Genomic DNA, 19615 nt, shown 5'->3' on the forward strand with positions numbered 1-19615 from the left:
TATTTTTATGTAATGTATCCAATATTTAGTATGTGTATAGAAATACAAATATATTTGGGTTAATAGCTAGCTAAGTAAATATGAATATGTGTTCTTATAAATATTTTTTATATACAAGCTTGCTATATATGAGCTGAAGTCTAGATTTCTTGGACTTTTTTATTTATAAAATAAAGGAAGAGAGGTTCCTACAAAGAGAGTTATATGAGAAATATTGGTAGTACTGAGCCTGAAAATAAATGATTAGTAGAAATTCTAGGAAATAATCAGGGTCAGTGCATGCTTACATTGTAGTAGGATCGTTACAGGTTCATAGAAAAAAATAATGAAGTTTTATGTAAAATATGCATGGAAGACTAAATAATGCAATTTAAGACTCTTTTGCTTACAAATTATATAAACCCAAATCAAGTAGAGGAAATAAATAACTAAAACAATCTCTGGTTTTTATAACAGAACATTTCAGTACTAGAGCTATGTCCAAGCATAAAATTTATGTATTCAAAAATTACATGAGAAGTCTATCACTGGGTACTAATTTCCTCCATGTTGGCTTCATTTTTAAGGAGGCTACTTCTTACAAAGAGATGATTACTGATTGTACTTGTGTGGCAAAACTAGGTGAAAAAGAATGAAAAAGAAATTGATGTTAAATAGTAAGATATGTACTGCACAATGTACTGGTTTAAGTTAATTTGTCTTTAAAATATGTAGATTCAAAAATCATCATTGTTTGAGGTTCTTAGAATTGAGTAAGTAAAAGAAAACTTTTGGTATAAGTTTTGCTTCAATGGGAGCTATTAAAACAGGTATCCAAAGATAAGAATATTACAATGAAATCCAAATGAGACAACTCAGTGGGATCTAACATGAGAAATCTGGGTAGGAAAGAGGTACTGAGAGTAAAGTTTCACAGAGAGAGCAAATTAATGTTAAATGAAGGAGTAAAACAAAACAAAAAAATAACCCTTGGAGATAGAAATTAAGATAGTATCCTCAACAAGAATATAGTTTTTTGAGATGCCAGTGACTAATACAGTGCCTCGTATCAGGTAAGTAAGTACTCATTTAATATATTCTGATAAGGTTAACATTATCAAATCCAGAGATGATCGCATTGTCAGTTAAATGCTTTGGAAGATCATGGATGACAACATATTCAAACAATAATAGACTGTGGTTTCAGAATTTTTGTCAGGAAAAGAATGGAGCTCTGTTTAAACTTATTACTGCTTCTGAAGTTGAGTAAAGAAACATAATGAAGATGAGTGTGAAACCTACAGCACTTTTTTTCTTCCATAATGGGTCAAAACCAAGGTCACTTTGTGTAAATGTATTCCTGGGAAAAAAATGTGCAATTTCCCTTAATACTCTTGTTTTTAAAAATCTCATTTTATTAGAGTAATGATAGGCAGTAAAACATTCCTTCCTTCTTCTCTCATTTGTTAATAAATTAGAATGCACAAAACCTTAATAATAATTGACATAAAAGGTTCAGAAACATCATTATAATCTTTCTTACCAGCAATTCTGTTAAAATGATATTACATTAAAGTGAGTTTTATTGCACTATTTGAAAAGAAGTATGATGACAATTTTTAAAAAGATAAGAATGGGTGGTGTAAAATGTAGTTTAGAATTTGGCCTACCCTGTGTGAGAGTTTTATATAAAAATAGAATTATAAAATGTAATTAACTAAATATTTTTAGCTTGGAAAATTTAATTTTTAAGTTATAAGTATTTAATTTCCTAGGATCTTTATTCCTGAAACTTTGAATAGTTAAAATCATTGGAAAATGAAAGCAAGAATCAAAATCTAAATGTAGCTTAGGCCCTAAAACATTGGAGAAAGTGCTGAATTTGGCAAACATGCAAACATGTTCCCGGCGATAATAGCATAGAGTTTGATCATCTACTGCTTGATCCTCCCTTGGTTAATTAAGCACATGCCCTCTCTAAGCAGTTTATTCTAAGTATACAAAATAATGTCACTAATTAAAATGTTCCACTAATGTCTTCATTTTATTTCACAGCTCAGTTATTTTTCTAGGCAGGTAAACTAATATATGATTATTATTAGCTTACATTTTGAATCCTATCCAATAGTAATTCAGAATTTTTCTATGCCATTTCCAGCATTGAACTAACTCCATATGCTGAAGATTTAAAAATATACTCTGACTCTTTGCTTCTTTTATATTACACATTTTGTAACTTAGCCAAATACAGTCTTAGATGCTTAGGTCTTACCTGACAAGCTTTATTTTAATTTAATCTAGTTAAATTAGAAAATATTTTTTCATTCTCAATGTCTTCTGTTCATGTATATTATGAAACTAACTTACAAATATTTTGTTCAATCATTTTGAATTGTATGTGTAGTTAGTTTAATCTGCTAATATCTGTGACTGGAAAAAGAAAACCAAACCATAGACTGTAAGGCACTGGGATCACAGATCTATTAGAAAGGAAAAGGAGGAGAAGATGAGCACTGACAAGTAACAAACAAGGCCCAAGATAAACTGCATTGAGCTTTCTTTGTCTTGTCCTTAACATGCCTCTCAGTAATGGATTAAAGTAAGCCTTCTATGTATGCTTATATGTTATTAATTTTAATTTTCTTAAAAATTTATTTTATTTATTTAGTTACTTTTAATTTAATTTATTTTTATTGAATTTATTGAGGGGAAATTGGTTAATAAAATTATATGTCATTCAGATTTTCAATTTTACAGTACATCATCTGTATATTTTATTGACTGTTCACCACCCCAAGTTGAATCTTCTTATATCACCGTTTACCCCCCTTTTACATATTTCTGCCTCACCCTATTCTCCCTTCCCTCTGGTTATCACCATATTGTTATTCATGTCCATGAGTCTTTTTTTTTCTTTGCTTAATCTAACAATTTATTTTGAAATTAAAACTTTTTAAGATTTTAAGAGACATGAAGATTATTTTCTGGGGCATATCTTGCCATGTACAATATTCAGGTAGTAGAACCTTCTTTCAGGGACCGATTTCCATGGACTTTATTAACAGTGACACTGAGATGAGGGAGACACATGACGTGCTTTACTTGTACCAAGGCATTTTACCTAACTTACTTCAGTTCAGACTTATAAAACCAATTGTATCACCTTGGCAGAGCTGCAGAATTTCCTTGATTTTTTACAGTTCTTTATTTGAAAAATAAATGATGGTTTTGAAATAGATGATCTGGTGTCTGTTCTGTTCAATTGTAGCTCAAGTGCCAAAGAGAGATTGATGATCCCTAACTGAAGGTGTGGAACTAAATGGTATACTAGAAATTCTGTCTCTCTTGACACTGACTCCTGCAGGAACGTAGGCCTACTCAGGAAGCACAAGAGACCTCCTGGAACACACACCAGCTCAGAGGTGTCACAGAATAAATTTATATTAGTAAGACTAGAAAAGAACCTTGCCAGATACCTCTGGGAAATAATATTTCTTTTAAATTCTTACTCTAGACACATGCAACAGTTATAATGCATGTTTCTATATTTATCCCCTGACATAGTATCTCATTGTTTATTGGAGAGAAAATTTTCTAAAATGAAGTGAAAAATCAAAGTTATAAATCCCAATATTAGCCATCCGGATATAATTACTATATGTATTTTACTCGTTTGCTTGCAGAATAAAAAGCAATCACAAACTATTTTTTTTCTCCTTAAATCCATGTGTCATCTTTTGGAATTAATTGAATAATTTCAACTGAAGATAAAATTTTACAGCATATTCAAACAGCGGGTAATCAGCTTTTGGAACTTTGTTGCATATTTCAATTATGAATTTGGAATGAATTTCCAGTGCTCTTAGTTATTTTAGTAGAATGGATGCAAGCCACATGTCCTATTCAGACAAAATTTTCTTTTCCTCTAGAAACTGTCCCCACAAAGCTATCCAAATAGTGAGAATTAGAGCTATATAATTTTTTTTTATGAATACAAGGTTGCATTTGAGGCTTTTTCTTTGTCCCCCAACCCCCACCATATTAAAAGAAGCCAAAGAAAAGGTTTAACATATAAAGCAACATAACATGTTTATTGATAACATTGTCAATGTATTTTAAATTAAGTGTAACTCAGTATTAACTTTCCTGATCAAGGGCAGCTCAGGTATGTTTTTAAATATAAGTTTTGTAAAGATAAGAGTTTGTAGAAATATAATTGAAAGAGGTTAACAATAGTTTCAATAAGACAGCTAATAATTTTCATAGCTTTGCTCATATGACATTTGGTATTGTTAACAGAGTAAAATTAATTTCCTCAAAACAAAATACATTTTAATTAAATATCATTAGACACATCAGATAGAAAATATATCAACTTGATCTGATGCTGTGTCATAGCTTTTCATTTGAGGTTTATGGAGGAAATTACAGACCTATGATAGAAGCATATCAAATATAACAGCTATGTATTTAAAATAGCCTCAAAAATAGAAAAGTCACAATTTTCACTTTTATAATTGACAACTGCTCAATAGGGCTGTTTTCTCCTTAGTATACATGTCACTCCAAAAGTCAGTGGACAGTGTCATGCTTTTTAATCATTCCTGGAACTATTGGAACATTTATGGGAATGATAGTGCTGTGTCATTTCTAATTGATTGAATCTGTGACATGTTCCTGGAAGTCACTTCACAGGACACTATTATACAAGAAATGAAAGAAACTTATTGCAGGAGAGGAAAAAACTATCACTGTACTGAGTAACAGGGATTATTTCAAATATGATAAAGCATGCTAATTAATCTATTTCTGCCTCAATGCAACTTTCCTTCTCTGTATCAATATTAGTATTATATCGGCTACTATGAAGGAGCATTTAGATTCTTAAAAATATACCTTAAAATATATCTTACAGTGTCAAAGAATTATGAACTGCTGTCGTGAAGGCTAAAAACCATGTTTTAAGGCTTTAGTAAACATTGTTTTATTCACAAACCATGCACGTTCATGCACATAGGTGTGTGCATGCACACACACTCACAAAGGGAACGCATTTGTAACAGTTGTTGAAAAATTTACTACTTTACTAAGTGTTCTGGTCCAAGAGGTAAAACCTGCCTGGATTATTTTCGCTAATTTAGACTTGAAGCAATTATCCAATACAGAAATTTCTCTACATCGTTTGGGTACGAGTAATGTTTTACAAGTTGTCTGTAACTTATTTAAAGTTATATTAAAATGGATTTGGGAAAGTCGACTGCTCAGATGACTTCATTACTTTCGTTATTTCACAAGATTTCTTGCTAATCTAATGAAAGTACACATCACATTGGTTTAAACAGTTTTTGCATAGACTATTTATAAAGCGTTTGTTTTAAATAGTTCTATGTGATATAGTTTTTTAATACTTTCACCTCCATGCATTTATTAGTCTTAATGTATCTTTATGAAAGGGACAATATGTTCAGAAAACAAACTTTTTTTTGCTTGAAATTTGTACCAGAGTGTCTAGACAATGAGTTTTTTTCAGACATGCTTTGCTTTAGCAATTTTGTTGTTCTGGAAAGTGTTTTCTCGCATTTTTGCCTAGTAAAATGAATAATTTGTTTATATATATGGTTCATTCCAAAAAAAGATTTGAGGCATGCTCCTTATAGCGTCAAAACTTTGCTCTTCTTTTCTTAACATTTTTTAACCACACTACTCCAAATTCTGAGGTTACCAGTTTCAATAAGATGCCTTAGTAAGAACTGTTGATCTGCTTCCCTGTAGTGGTCAACTGGACAGCTCTACCAAAGTTTATCTTATTAGTCTGTACCCCAATCATCAATTCTTGTTCAGTCTGTCTGGTCAGTTCTCCTTGTTCGGGGATAACTTTAACACCTGCCTTTTTAATTAATATCTACTCTATCGTTGTCTTGGTCAACATTCTTCAAAATTCCATTTGAATAATCAATTCAGCTTACTGCTAATTTGGTGCCTTGTTTTCACTTTTATTGATTTTTCCCTCCTTCTTACACTCACAAGATAATACCCTAAACTTGTCATTATAATAAATATAGCACATCTGAAATTTTAAATTTAATTACCCTACCCTTAGAGTATTACCTGCAATATTTAAAACTTATTCTTTTTAGACTGAAATTAATTAATAACACTATTATCCCAGGTGACTATTTAACAGGTTTTTTCTTATCTCCTCAAATTTCCAAAATCCACTTTCTTTTTAACTAATAACCTTCCTATGTCAATGCTGTGCAGCCAACAATCATCAGAAGTATATGATGTTTTAGTGATTCACACAGTGATGTAAATTTTGTCTGTATTTACTTGACAAGATTAGGTAATCTGTTTGCTTTTGTGTTTTATTCTTACTTCATCCGAACTCGAGTGGTATTTAATTTTTCCCAAACATATTTAATAGTTTTGATTAATTATAAATAACTCTACATCTGAAAGTAATGGATTTACTATGAAAACCTGGTATTAAAAAAATAAAGTTGACAATAGAGCTACCAAAGATGGCATTCTCTTAGTAAACTCATCACAATTTAGAGTTTAGACAGTTGAGCTAATACCCACATATTTCAGTAATCTAAATGTTAGTGCCCATGTAATATAAATTTTGATATTTTGTCAAAGAATTGAGCTTTTGACATTAGTTGGACCTTACAGAATACATATATGCATAGCTCTCTGTAATTTTGGAGGTTAGAGTTGTACAACTAACACAGCCAGGACTTTACTTCGAGGAGTATGAAGGTGAAATATTACTTGGGACTAATAACTGATTTTGTTTTGAACTGCTTACATAATCCAATACCCAATGCTAGTTATCTTGATTTATGTTCTCTGAAATATATATAAACACTCATTTTATTTTTAACTACACTGACTTATTTTTCTTTATTAAGGTATAATTTACATATAATAAAATCCACTCATTCTAAGTATATCATTTGATGAATTTTGGTAATTGAATACAGCTGTATAACTTCTACCACAGTCAAGATATAGAAAATTCCCATAACCAGGTTGACCATTTCCAATGTTATTTTGTGAGATTGCTTATATTCAATAAAAGAACATCTTGATATTACTATGAATGCAAGGCCAGCTTTTGAAAACACTGAGCATTTGTTGTTAGTGTCAGCTAGTTCTGAAAATCAGAATTCTTTTCTCTTTCACACTTGCATTTTGACTAAGAACAAAGTGTTAATCAGAAGATAACTTTTACATCATCACAGTACCTAATATACATATCTAATATTAGAATAAATATACTTTTAGCTAGTTTCTGATGCAAATAAAAATGTCACTATTTTTATAAAAGGAAAACCTTTCTTTTTTTAGCATTTTTACTTTTTTGAATTTTTAATTATGTTTATTCTATTACAACTGTCTCAGTTTTTCCCCCTTTGCCCTCCTCCACTCATATCAACCCCCACCCCCTGCTCCCATAGTCAATTCCCACTCTGTTGTCCACATCCATGGTTCATTCATACATGTTCTTTGTTTAGTCCCTTCTCCTTCTTTCCACCATTGCCCTCCTTCCCAATCCCCTCTGGTTACTTTCAGTTTGCTCCATGTTTCCATGCCTGTTGTTTATTTTGTTGAGTAGATTCCACTTCCAGGTGAGATCATACGGTGTTTGTCATTCACTGACTGGCTTATTTCATTTAGTATAATATTCTCCAGTTCCACCCATGTTGTTGCAAAAGGTAGGAGTTCCTTCTTTCTTTTTTTTTAAATGCAGATTTTATTTATTTTTTTTATTTTTAAATGTCAAAATCCATTATAAAATATTTAAAAAATTTAAATCCATTATAAAGTCTCAGCAATTAAAACAACATGACACCAGCACAGAAATAATAAAGTAGATCAAGGAAATAAAATGAGCATTCTAGAAACAAATGTATATATCTGTCTAACAAAGTAATATATGATTAATTTGATATTTCAAGTTAATGGGGAAATAAGGCTTATTTAACAAATAAGGTGCATGGACCATTATTACTTGAAATAAAAAATTTTTGAGCTGTATTTCACACATTATACAAGAAATAGTCAGGTGAGTGAAAAATCAATATGTAAAATCTAAGGAGTTTTAGGAGAAAATATAAAATAATATTTTTCTTACCCTGAAGTAACATATTCAAATCCAGAAGCTATAAAGTAAAATATTGACAATATGACTATATTTAACATTTAAGACTATATATTAATATACATATAAAAAAAGTTAAAGGACAAATAATGGCATAGGAAAGTATTTGCAACACATCAAAAAAAGGGTTAATAGTTTTTGGGTTTTTTTTTTTTTTAGGGAAAGAAATTCTATAAACATTTAATTAAAAAATAGATAAAGAATACCAAAAAGTCATTTAAAGCTTTTTAAAAATAATAGAAAAAAGCAAAAAATATACAAAAACAGGTTTAGTTTCAACAAATAATAAAGTAACAAAATAACACATTATTGTCACAATCAGGTTAATAAGTATTAAAAATCTTGGTAAATCAAGTATGGGTGACTGTGAAAGGAACTGGGTATTCATAGACTCTTTTTTTTTTTTTCATCATCCTAAAGCAGGCCTTTTAGCATATTTTGCAATGCTGGTTTGGTGGAAATGTATTCTTTAGCTTTCTTTTGTCTGGGAAACTCCTTATTTCACCTCCCACATTAATTGAGAGCCTTCCTGGGAGAGTAGTGTTGGTTGCAGGCCTTTGCTTTTCATGACTTGGAATATTTCTTGCCATTCTCTTCTGGTTTGTAGTGTTCTATTGAGAAGTCAGCTGTTAGCTTTACTGGGGTGCACTTATATGTTACTACCTGTTTCTCCCTTGCTGCCTTTAGGATTCTCTCTTTGTCCTTGATATTTGCCATTTTAAGTATAATTTGTCTTGGAGTAGGCCTCATTGAGTTCCTCTTGAATGGGACCCTCTGTACTTCCTGGACTTGTGTGACTTTTTCTCTCTTCCAATTAAGGAAGTTTTCCATCATTATTTTTTCCAACATATTCTCTATCCCTTCCTCTTCTTCTCCTCTGGTATTCCTATTATACAGATATTATTATGTTTCAGGTTGTCCTGCATTTCCCTAAATGCCTTTTCATTCTTTCTGAGTCTTTTTTCATTTTCTTGCTCTTTCTGGGAGATTTTTTCTACCTTATCCTCCAGCTTGCTGATTTGATCCTATGCTTCATCTAGCCTGTTTTTGATTACCTCTACTGTGTTCTTTAATTCAGCAATTGTATTATTCATTTCCTCTTATCTCTTATTGATAGTTTCTATATCCTTTTACATGCTGATATAGTTTGCAGTAAGTTCCTTGTAGTTTCTCTGTAGTTGTTTGTAATTCTCTCTGAGTTCACTGAGCTCATTGAGCTTCCTTAGAAACATTGTTTTGAACTCAGTATCTGAAAGTTTACTTGCCTATATTTCATTTAGTTCTCTTTCTGGGGATTCCTCCTTTCCGTTCAACTGGGGGCAGGGAGGGGATGCTTCTTTGTCTTCCCATTATTTGTGAGACTCGTCTTTTTTGGTTCTGCTTCTTAAATTGATCTGTTTTAATTTCCTGACTTTGTGGTGTGAATTTAAATGGTAGGAGACTGCTGTTTTTTTCTTTCTGTATCTGCCTCTGATGATGTCAGATGTTGACACTGTCTGACCTTAGGCAGTCTGTTCAAGACTTGCAGGAATCTACTGCCTGTGGCTATCTCTTTCAGCTGTTAATCTAGTCACTCTGAATTCAGCAGGCCAGCTTAGACACCATAGGGTGGGGCAGAGTCCTTCCTTGGGGCGGGGTTATTGGGTCCTCTCATGCTGCTGCTCAGGGGAGTTGTCTGCCTGAGCAAGATGGCTGCTGATGTATGGGGAATGAGTTAGCACAGGGATCCCACTGGCTACTCTCTCAGTTCTCTCCCCAAAGCCTCCTTCCCCAGTCTCTCCTCAGGCATCACTAGCCACTTTGTCCCAGTGTTTGCCAGGACCAGGGTAAGTGTCTGCAAATAAAAATGTATGTGTTCGCCCTTTAAAAGCATCTTTGTGTCTCCAGCAACCTGTCTCTGACAGAGAGCAACCCTGCAGCTTTTTGCAGCTGGCTATTATCTGTGTACTTATTGGGCTCTGGTGCTGTAGGCTGGAGACCCTGCTTATGGTTTAGACCTCACTTTTCTCAAGGGGATCCAACTGGCCGTTTCAATATTCTGCTGCTGCTGCCTGTGTGTGCACCACCCACCTTCTTAAGTTTCTGCCTCACTCCTTACCAGTTAGGCTGTGCTAAAGCTGATCTTTCTGTCTGTCTGAGGTTATAAGGCTCCTCTCTTGCTATTGTTCGGTTGTTTATTCAAGGTAATTTCTCCACAATTTAGTTATAATTCCAGCTTGGTTCTGTGAGGAGGTCAGTGTGACTTCCACTCACTCCTCTGCCATCTTGGTTCTCCTAGGAAAACCTTTCTTATCATATATTGGATTACACCTGCTATCTCTTAATTAATGTCTTTCCTTTTAGATGTCCTTTTCTCCCTTCTTAAACATTGATTTTTTTTTGCTATAGTGCATCATTCCCATCAGTACACAAATATTCTCTATTATATCCCTCTTTAAAAATAAAGAAAAAACAACTTGCCTTTGTCTTCCATCCTCCTCCAGCTTTTAGAGCACCTCTTTCTTTTCAATTGAAATTACTTAATGATTGTACATATTTAGAGTCATCATTTCATCTTTTCCTATTCTCCTTAAACCTCATCCAATTGTTCCCAGCATTCCACAGTGGCAGCTACCATCAAAAGCATTAATGAGCTCCATATTGTCTAAGCTATGTGTTAGTTCTCCGCCCTCATTTTATTGGATTGATTGGTAGCATTTGACATGATTGCTCCTTTATTTTTGAAACACCACTTTAATTAATTTTTGCAGTAGCATATCTTGTGTTCTTCCAGGTATTTCTTAATCTCCACTGATGGACTTTTCTCTTTTGGCTGACATGTATTTTGAAGGGTAACCTTGGATTGTGCCCTATCCCAGATATTTCCCCTGAAGTTTAGACATTTATATCCACCCACATCTCAAATGCAGCATGCCTTAAAGCAATTTTTTCAACTGTCTTCCTCTGTAGGATAATGTCTGTTATTCATTAGCATCCTAGGAATCCATCTAAGCCAGTCACCATTTCTACCTGGATTATACAAACTACTTTTCATAGACTCTCTTATCAGGTGGCTTCCTGTTAGGTTGCGCTGATTTGAGACTCTGGCAAGAAATTGAAAGGTGATAAGAATTTTAAATACATTTTTTATGGCTTCTGAGTATCTCTGGCAATGGTTGTTTCAACTTACTGGTGGAAACGACTATATTGGGCAAAACTTGGGGAGCAGGAGTAACAGAAGAGACACCATTAGGGCTATGGTAACAGCACTCATGGCACCAGTAGTAGCTGCACAGAGTGAGTATGGGTGAGCCCTTGGTTTTCTGCTTAGCCAGCTCAAACATAGCCCTGGAAGCCTCAGTGGGAAAGTGATCCCAGGCCAGGGGTAACACCATGCCCTGACACTTCTCTAGCCCTAAGAGTAATAGTGACTTCCTGTAGTTAATCATTATTTGGTAAACTTACCTTTTCCTTTCTGTACCTATAGTTCTTCAGTCATACTTTAAAGAAACAAATTCTCTAAATTATCTCCATTTAAATTCCTAGAGTAGTTTCTGTTTGTATGATTGAAGACTAACTGATCAAGTACTGAGCCAGAAGGGCTCTTTTGGAATTAGTTATTTAACATAATTGGGCCTGAAAAAAGTGATGACATCATTAATGGTGGAACATAAATTAGAAAAGATAGATGCAATTACTAATGACTTTGGTATTTATTTTTTGAAAGAGTGAGAAAGTCTTCCTTTTGACAAAGAATAGTTGTATTCTATTAAAAAGAAGGATATTTATTGCCTTTGCTGGGTAGCCAGCATAGTGAACAGTACCAAGTACCGTCTTGTGTCTCAGTTCCATACACACCCTTTAGGTTACAAACATAAATTATATGTCCCCATCTGTTTTACCAGCTGGCTTTCCCATGGCATTCTTCCAATGGGAGACACAGGCAAAGATTTGAATGCAAGCAAAAAGGAAAAGCCAACTTACTGAAGTAACTAATCTTTGAGTAGTTATAAATTATTGGTCAGGAAGTGATAGTTTAAACTGCCAAAAAGACTAAAATCTCACTGGCTTGTCTATTACTCAGACTACATGTCCACCCCCAGCTAATCTGAGGAATCTAACCATGTCAATCTAACCCCGAGATGCAAAATTATAGCACAATCACCATCTGGAATATTGCTAACTGTGCGGCAGCAGTAAGGGACTCATTTTCATATTTCATTAGCCAAATAAAGTCACTTGGTCCTACCTATCTCCCAAATCACCAGGAAGCTGGAGCTACTTTGGTAATAGCACTAATGTGCTGTGTACTAATCTTCCATTGTATGAACTTGTGCTTTCAATACCTCTGTAAAACACTCCCAGCATTAAAATTGCTGTACAATTAAAAAAAGAGAAACAAATTCTATAATACTTTTAGCTTTTGTACTGACCTTTAGTGAAAACACCATCTTAAATAATTTTTTTTTCCATAGTGTCCCTCATTGAAGTAAACTGGTAATCCATGAACTCAAATTTTTAATCAAAAATGCTTTGGGTGCCTCTATTTATCTTATATCGCATATTCAATACATCATAAATTCGTGCCACCTCTAACTCTGAAATGTTTGCCAAATCGAAACATTCTTAGCACTTCTGTTGCTCCACATTGACCCAAGCCACCATCTCTTCTCCTTATAGTTAGTACCTTCCTAACTGGTCTCTCTGCTTGTACTCTTTTTCTGCAATGAACGTGATAAACTTTTTGATATGTAAGTCAGAGTTTTTGCTCCATTCACCAAATTCCTCTGATGGCATCTCATTACTTGTGAAGGAAAATTTCAGAGCATGGTCTACCATGCTACACAATATGATTCTTAACCACCTGATGACATCTTCTCTTTCACTATTTTCCTTGCTCAAGGTCTTTTCACTGTTCCCTCTTCAGTGTTTATCTTTTTTTTTTCTTCTCTCTCTGGAATATTCTTAAACAGATATATAATAACCCACTCATTTAATTAAGCCCCTTGCTCAAATATCAGGTCTTGCTCTTTTCTTGCTTTATCTGAAATAGAACAGTCATAATATTTTTTTACACATGCCTTGATTTATTTTTGTTCATGACAGCTTTTATCATTTAAAAATTACATAGAATGTTTCAAGGAGTTGTTAATATCCTCTGATAGCCTTGATTACACCAAACAACAACAAAAAAATACTTAATACTTTAAGTACAAAAACATACTTAAAACAACATAGACCTGATATTATAAGTAATTTTTTCCCTGTCCTAGTGCTCTGGATGCTATAGTGCTCTATGTTATGTATTGAGTGGTAAGTACACAAGTAATAGCTTTATAAGTAGGTAAGTAGTTACACTACTTACTAGTGTAATTACTTATTACTTAGATACATACAAAATAGATAAAATGGATGCTTCACTGAAACCAATGAAACTAACAAAATCTCCAATAAAGACCTATATCAGATATGAAGGAACTTCCAATGACCAGAAATGAAGACCAGACAGAATCTTGTGCTTCACAGAAGTGTAACAATTACAGCCAAAACAAAGTGTGATATTGAAATAAAAGGCTGGATTGTAAACATATATACACCTAACACAGGAGCATGCAAATATATAAGGAAAATCTTGGAGGACTTCAAAAAAGATATAGACAGCAACACACTTATTGTAGGGGATTTTAATACCCCACTGTCAACAATGGACAGATTTTCCAAACAAATAATCAACAAAGATATTGTGGCACAGATGACACCCAAGATCAAATGGACTTAATTAATATATATAAAACATTTCACCCCAAAGAAGAAAAACACACACTCTTTTCAAATGCACGTGGAACATTTTCAAAGATAGACCACGTGATAGGACACAAAACAAGCCTCAACAAATTCAAGGAAGTTGAAATCATAACAGGCATTTTCTTGGACCACAAGTGCTTGAACAAGAAACCAACCTCAAGGGAAAAACTCAAAAACAATTAAATTCACAGAGTCTGATTAACATGTTCAAGAATGGGTCAATAATGGGATCAAGGAAGAAATAAAAAAAAAATTTCTGGAGCCAAATGGAAATGAACACACAACAGCCTAGAATTCTATGGAACAGAGTGAAGGCAGTCCTGAGAGGGAAATTGATGGCAATACAGGCCTACCTACAAAAGATAGAAACATTTCAGATAAATGACCTAACCCTACATCTACAAGCACTGGAGAAAAAAACAACAAACAAAGTCCAGAGCAAGTAGAAGGAAGGAAATAATCAAGATCAGAGCAGAACTGAATGACATAGAGACTAAAAGAACAATTCAAAGGATCAATAAATTCAGGAGCTGGTTCTTTGAAAAGATAAACAAAATTGACAAGCCTTTATTCAGACTCATCAATAAAAAAAGAGAGAGAACACAGATAAATAAAATCAGAAATGAAAGAGGAGAGGTAACAACTGATACCACAAAAATACAAGGGGTTGTAAGAAATTACTACGAACAAGTATATGCCAAGAAATTTGAAACCCTGCATGAAATGGACACATTTCTAGAAAAGCATAATCTTCCAAACGGAATGAAGAAGAAGCAGAAAGTCTGAACAGACTGATAATAGCTGGTAAAATTGAAGCAGTAATCAAAATACTTATGGCACACAAAAGCCCTGGACCAGACGGTTTCACGGGAGAATTTTACAAAACAGTTAAGGGAGAGCTACCCCTGTTCTCAGATTATTCCCAAAAATCCAAGAAGAGGGAACACTCCCAAAAGGAGGCCAGCATCATCCTAATCCCCAAAGCAGATAAAGACACAACAAAGAAACCTACAGGCTAAATCACTGATGAACATAGACACTGAAAACCTCAACAAAATATTGCCAAACTGGATCTAGCAATGCATTAAAATTATCACCCACCATGATTAAGTGGGATTCAATCAAGAGAAACAAGGATGTTACAATATTCACAATAAATATAATACACCACATAAACAAAAGGAAAGACAAAAATTACATGATCATATCAATTGATACATAAAAACATTTGATAAGGTACAACACTCATTTATGTTAAAAACACTCAGTAAAGTGGGAGTAGTGGGAGCGCACCTCAAAATGAAAAAGGCCATATATGAGAAAACTAAGCCAACATCATGCTCAATGGGCAAAAACTAAAAGCTTTTCTCTAAGATCAGGAATAAGACAAGGGTGTCCACTTTCACCACTTCTATTCAGCTTAGTACTGGAAGTTCTAGCCACAACCATGAGACAAGGAAAAAAAAGTATCTAAATTGTAAAAAAGGAAGTAAAACTGTCATTGTTTGCAGATGACATGATAGTGTACATAGAAAATCCTATAGACTCTGCCAAAAAACTTCTTGACCTAATAAATGAATTTGGCAAAACAGTAGGATGCAAAGTCAATATTCAAAATTCAAAGACATTTTTGTACTCCGATGAAATATCAGAAACAGCAATTAGCAAAAATGTCCCATTTACTATAGCAACAAGAGACATAAAGTACCTAGGAATAAATTTAACCAACAAGGTTAAAAATCCATACTCAGAAAACCACAGAAAACTGAAGAGGTTAAAGAAGGCACAAATAAAGAGAAGCATCTTCCATGATCATGGATTGGAGGAACTAGCATCGTCAAAATGCCCATACTACCCAAAGCAATTTATCGGTGCAATGCAATTCCTATTAAAATTCCAATGACATATTTCACAGATACAGAACAAATATTTCAAAAATTTTTATGAAACCATAAATGACCCCCAATAGCCTCTACAATTGTGAGAAAGAAGAACAAAGTAGCAGGGATCACAATACCCAATATCAAACTATATTACAAGGCCACTGTACCAAAACAGTCTGGGACTGGCACAAGAACAGACACATAGATCAATGGAACAGAATAGAGAGCCCAGAAGTAAACCCATATCTCTAAAGTCAATTAATATTTGACAAAGTAGATAGGGGCATAATATGGAGTAATAATAACCTCTTCAACAAATGGTGTTGGGATATCTGGACAACTACATACAAAAAAAAAAAAAAAAGAAAGAAAGAAAAAGAAAAGAAACTCAACCACCAACTTACACCATATATCAAAACAATAATTTTGTAGCAGAACACAAAATTAATATCCAAAAATCAGTTTCATTTTTATAGGCCAAATAAACTAAAGGAAAATTAAGAAAACAATCCTATTCAAAATTACTTCAAAAAGAGAAAAATACTTATGAATAAATCTAACCAGTATGTAAAAGACTTATCCTTTGAAAATTATAAGACACTGAAGAAAGAAATTTAAGAAAATACAAATAAATGAAAGCACATACCATGTTCATGATAGGAAGAATTCATGATAACATCATTAAAATGTCCATATTACCCAAAGCAATCTACAGGTTCAATGCAATTCCTATCGGGATTCCAATTTTGTATTTAACAGGACTAGAACAATATTTCAAAAATTTATACAAAACCACAAAATACCCCACATAGTAACAGTGATACTGAAAGAGAACAAATTTGGAACAATCATGCTACCTATTGTGAAACTATACTATGCCATAACAGCCTTATCAAAAGAGCATGGCACTGGCATAACAAGGGACACAGAGATCAATACAATAAAATAGCAAGCCTGGAAATAAACTCTTAACTTTACAGTAAATTAATATTTGATAGAGGAAGTAAGCACATACAATGGGCAAAAGATAGTTTATTCAATAAATGGCTTTGGGAAAATTGGATAGATACATGCAGAAAAATGAAACTAGGCCACCTTCTTATACCACACACAAGAATAAATTCAAAATGGATTGAAGACTTACTTAAGTTATAGACTCAAAACCATAAAAATCCTAGAAGAAAATATAGGCAGTAAAATCTCAGACCTTGTTCTTACCAATATCTTATTTGATATAGCTCCCCAAGCAAGGGAAACAAAAGAAAAAAATGAACAAATGAGACTACATCAAACTGAAAAGTTTTTGCACAAGAAAGGAAACCATCAACAAAATAAAAAGACAACCCATGGAATGGGAGAACATATTTGCCATTATATCTGAGGAGGTTAATATCCAAGACTTATAAAGAACTTACAAAACCCAACACCCCTAGAAAAAGAAAGAAAGAAAAAATGAAGCAAAAATGGGCAAAGGACCTGAATAGACACTTCTCCAAAGAGGATATACAGATGGCCAGTAGACATAAAAAGATGCTCAATATCATTAATCATCAGAGAAATGCATTTTTTTACGTTCCACTTATAGGTGAGATCCTGTGGTATTTGTCTTCCATCCCTTGGCTTATTTTGCTTAACATAATACTCTCCAGTTCCATCCATGCTGTCACGAAGGGTAGTAGATCTTTCTTTCTGCTGCGAAATATTCCATTGTGTAAATGTAGCATTGTTTTTTGATCCATTCATTTATTGATGGGAACTTGAGAAATGCAATTTAAAACCACAATGAGATATCACCTCATATCTTTCAGAATGTCTATCATCAATAAATCAACAAATAACAAGTGCTGGTGAGGATGTGGTGAAACCCTTTTGCACTGTTTGTGGGGAGGCAGACTGGTGCAACCATTGTGGAAAACAGTATGGAGATGCCTCAAAAAATTAAAAATTGATCTGCCTTTTGACCCAGTCATCTCACTTCTGGAAATATATCTGAAGAAAACAAAAGCGCTAATATGAAAGAACATAAGCACCTCTTTGTTCATTGTAGCATTATTTATACTCATCAATATATGGAAGCAGTCTGAACGTCCATTAGTAGATGAGTGGATAAAACTAATATTTATGGGACATCTACACAATGGAATACTACTCACCTTTATAAAAGATGAAAATTTTACCCATTGTGACAGTATGAGTGGACCTGGAAAACAGTATGGTAAGTGAAATAAGCCAGTCAGAAAAAGACAAATGCTATATGATTTCACTCACATGTGGAATATAATGAACAAACTGAACAGACAACCAAAATAGAGACATTCCTATATAGAGAGCAAGATGACAGTTAAGGGTGGGGGAAGGTTAGGGCTTGGAAGAATTGATCAAAAATTAAAAAGGACTCATGGGCTTGGACAACAGAATGGTGATTGCAGAGAGTAGGAAGGTATAAGGGGGTTGAATGATAATGGAAAAAATACAACAAAATTAAAGCAAATAAATAAGTAAATAAATAAATAAAAGAAATAAAATGCTTACTAGACTAGGACATTGAATTTAGTGCTGGTGTAGGTTCTTTAATTAATTCAAGAGTCATCATTAATTCCACAATGTGAAAGTGAATGGTGATTCTGTGTGTGCTTATGGAAAGCCAGCTAAAGAATTTTTGAAAACTCTAAATAAGCTGCTTATGTAGCAAATATTCAATCTGCATGAAACCTCACTATTCTGGAAATGAATGCCTGAAAGGGCTTTTGTCCATAAGGAAGCCAAGTCAATGGCAGGTTTCAAGGATTTTAAGGACAGAATAATGGTTTCTATATGTTAGGTAGAGCTGCTTTGACTCCCTGTATTGGTAGTGTGGCCTAATGTAGTAGGTGTCCTGTAGGGTCCAGTGGCACAGCCTCCCCTACCACCCAAGATGTGTACTTAAGGTACTTCTTTATGTGGGCTGAGTACCCTCTCCTTTTGTAGTTGAGCTTTGGTTGCTGATGGAAGATCCATGAGAGGGACTTACCCAGGCCAGTCAGCTACAAGTATCAGCTGTGACTACTGACAACCACCCTCTGCCCTCCGTGCAGGATCACCTGTGCAGGGGCAGAGCAGTGGTGCTCCAATATGGTCTGTAGCCATCCCCTGGGTACACTGGCCCTTGGGTTTCCTGGGTGGTACAAGCTACAGTTATTCTCACCTGTGTTTTGCCCTGGGACATCCTGTCTACGCTATAAAGCAATCTGAGATGGCTGCTGCTTGTGCTGGATTGGTGATTCCCAGGCAAAGCCAAGTTGTGAATCTAGGCTGGCTGCTGCTAGTGCCAGGCCTGGGGCTCACTGAGGCCAGCTGTTGCTTCTTTGTGAGGATTTAGGAAGTTATGCAGCATGAGCAAAGGCCAGCCATTCATATGGAAGAGGAACTTGGGTTGGCCCATAAGTGGAGTGGGGCGGAGTCTCTGGGGATCTCCAAGGTAGGTCAAACAGTGTTAACCAGATTGATGGAGTCTCAGATATGGGACCTGCTTGCTGGATCTTTGGGGTCAGGGTTTAGAAAAGGGACAATGGCCTCTGCTTGCTTTAATGCCAGACACTTCATTTTTCCTGGTATGCCACCAGTCCCTTTGAAGCTGCCACCCTGCTGCTGAAGCTCAGAGGAAATGAGTCTGAGTAGGTAAGTACATGTGTGGGTTCTTTAAGAGGAAAGGCTTGGGGCTCCAGAAGTTTCTTCCACTGACTCAATCTGTGCTGGTTTTTGGAACCAGAAGTTGTGCGGCTTATTTTCCTGGCACTGGAACCCTGGGCTGGGGATCTTGGTG

The sequence above is a fragment of the Pteronotus mesoamericanus genome, unplaced genomic scaffold (genome assembly GCF_021234165.1).
Source record: "Pteronotus mesoamericanus isolate MK-2021 breed Mesoamerican mustached bat unplaced genomic scaffold, CSHL_Meso_final scaffold_167, whole genome shotgun sequence".
NCBI classification, from domain to species: domain Eukaryota; kingdom Metazoa; phylum Chordata; class Mammalia; order Chiroptera; family Mormoopidae; genus Pteronotus; species Pteronotus mesoamericanus.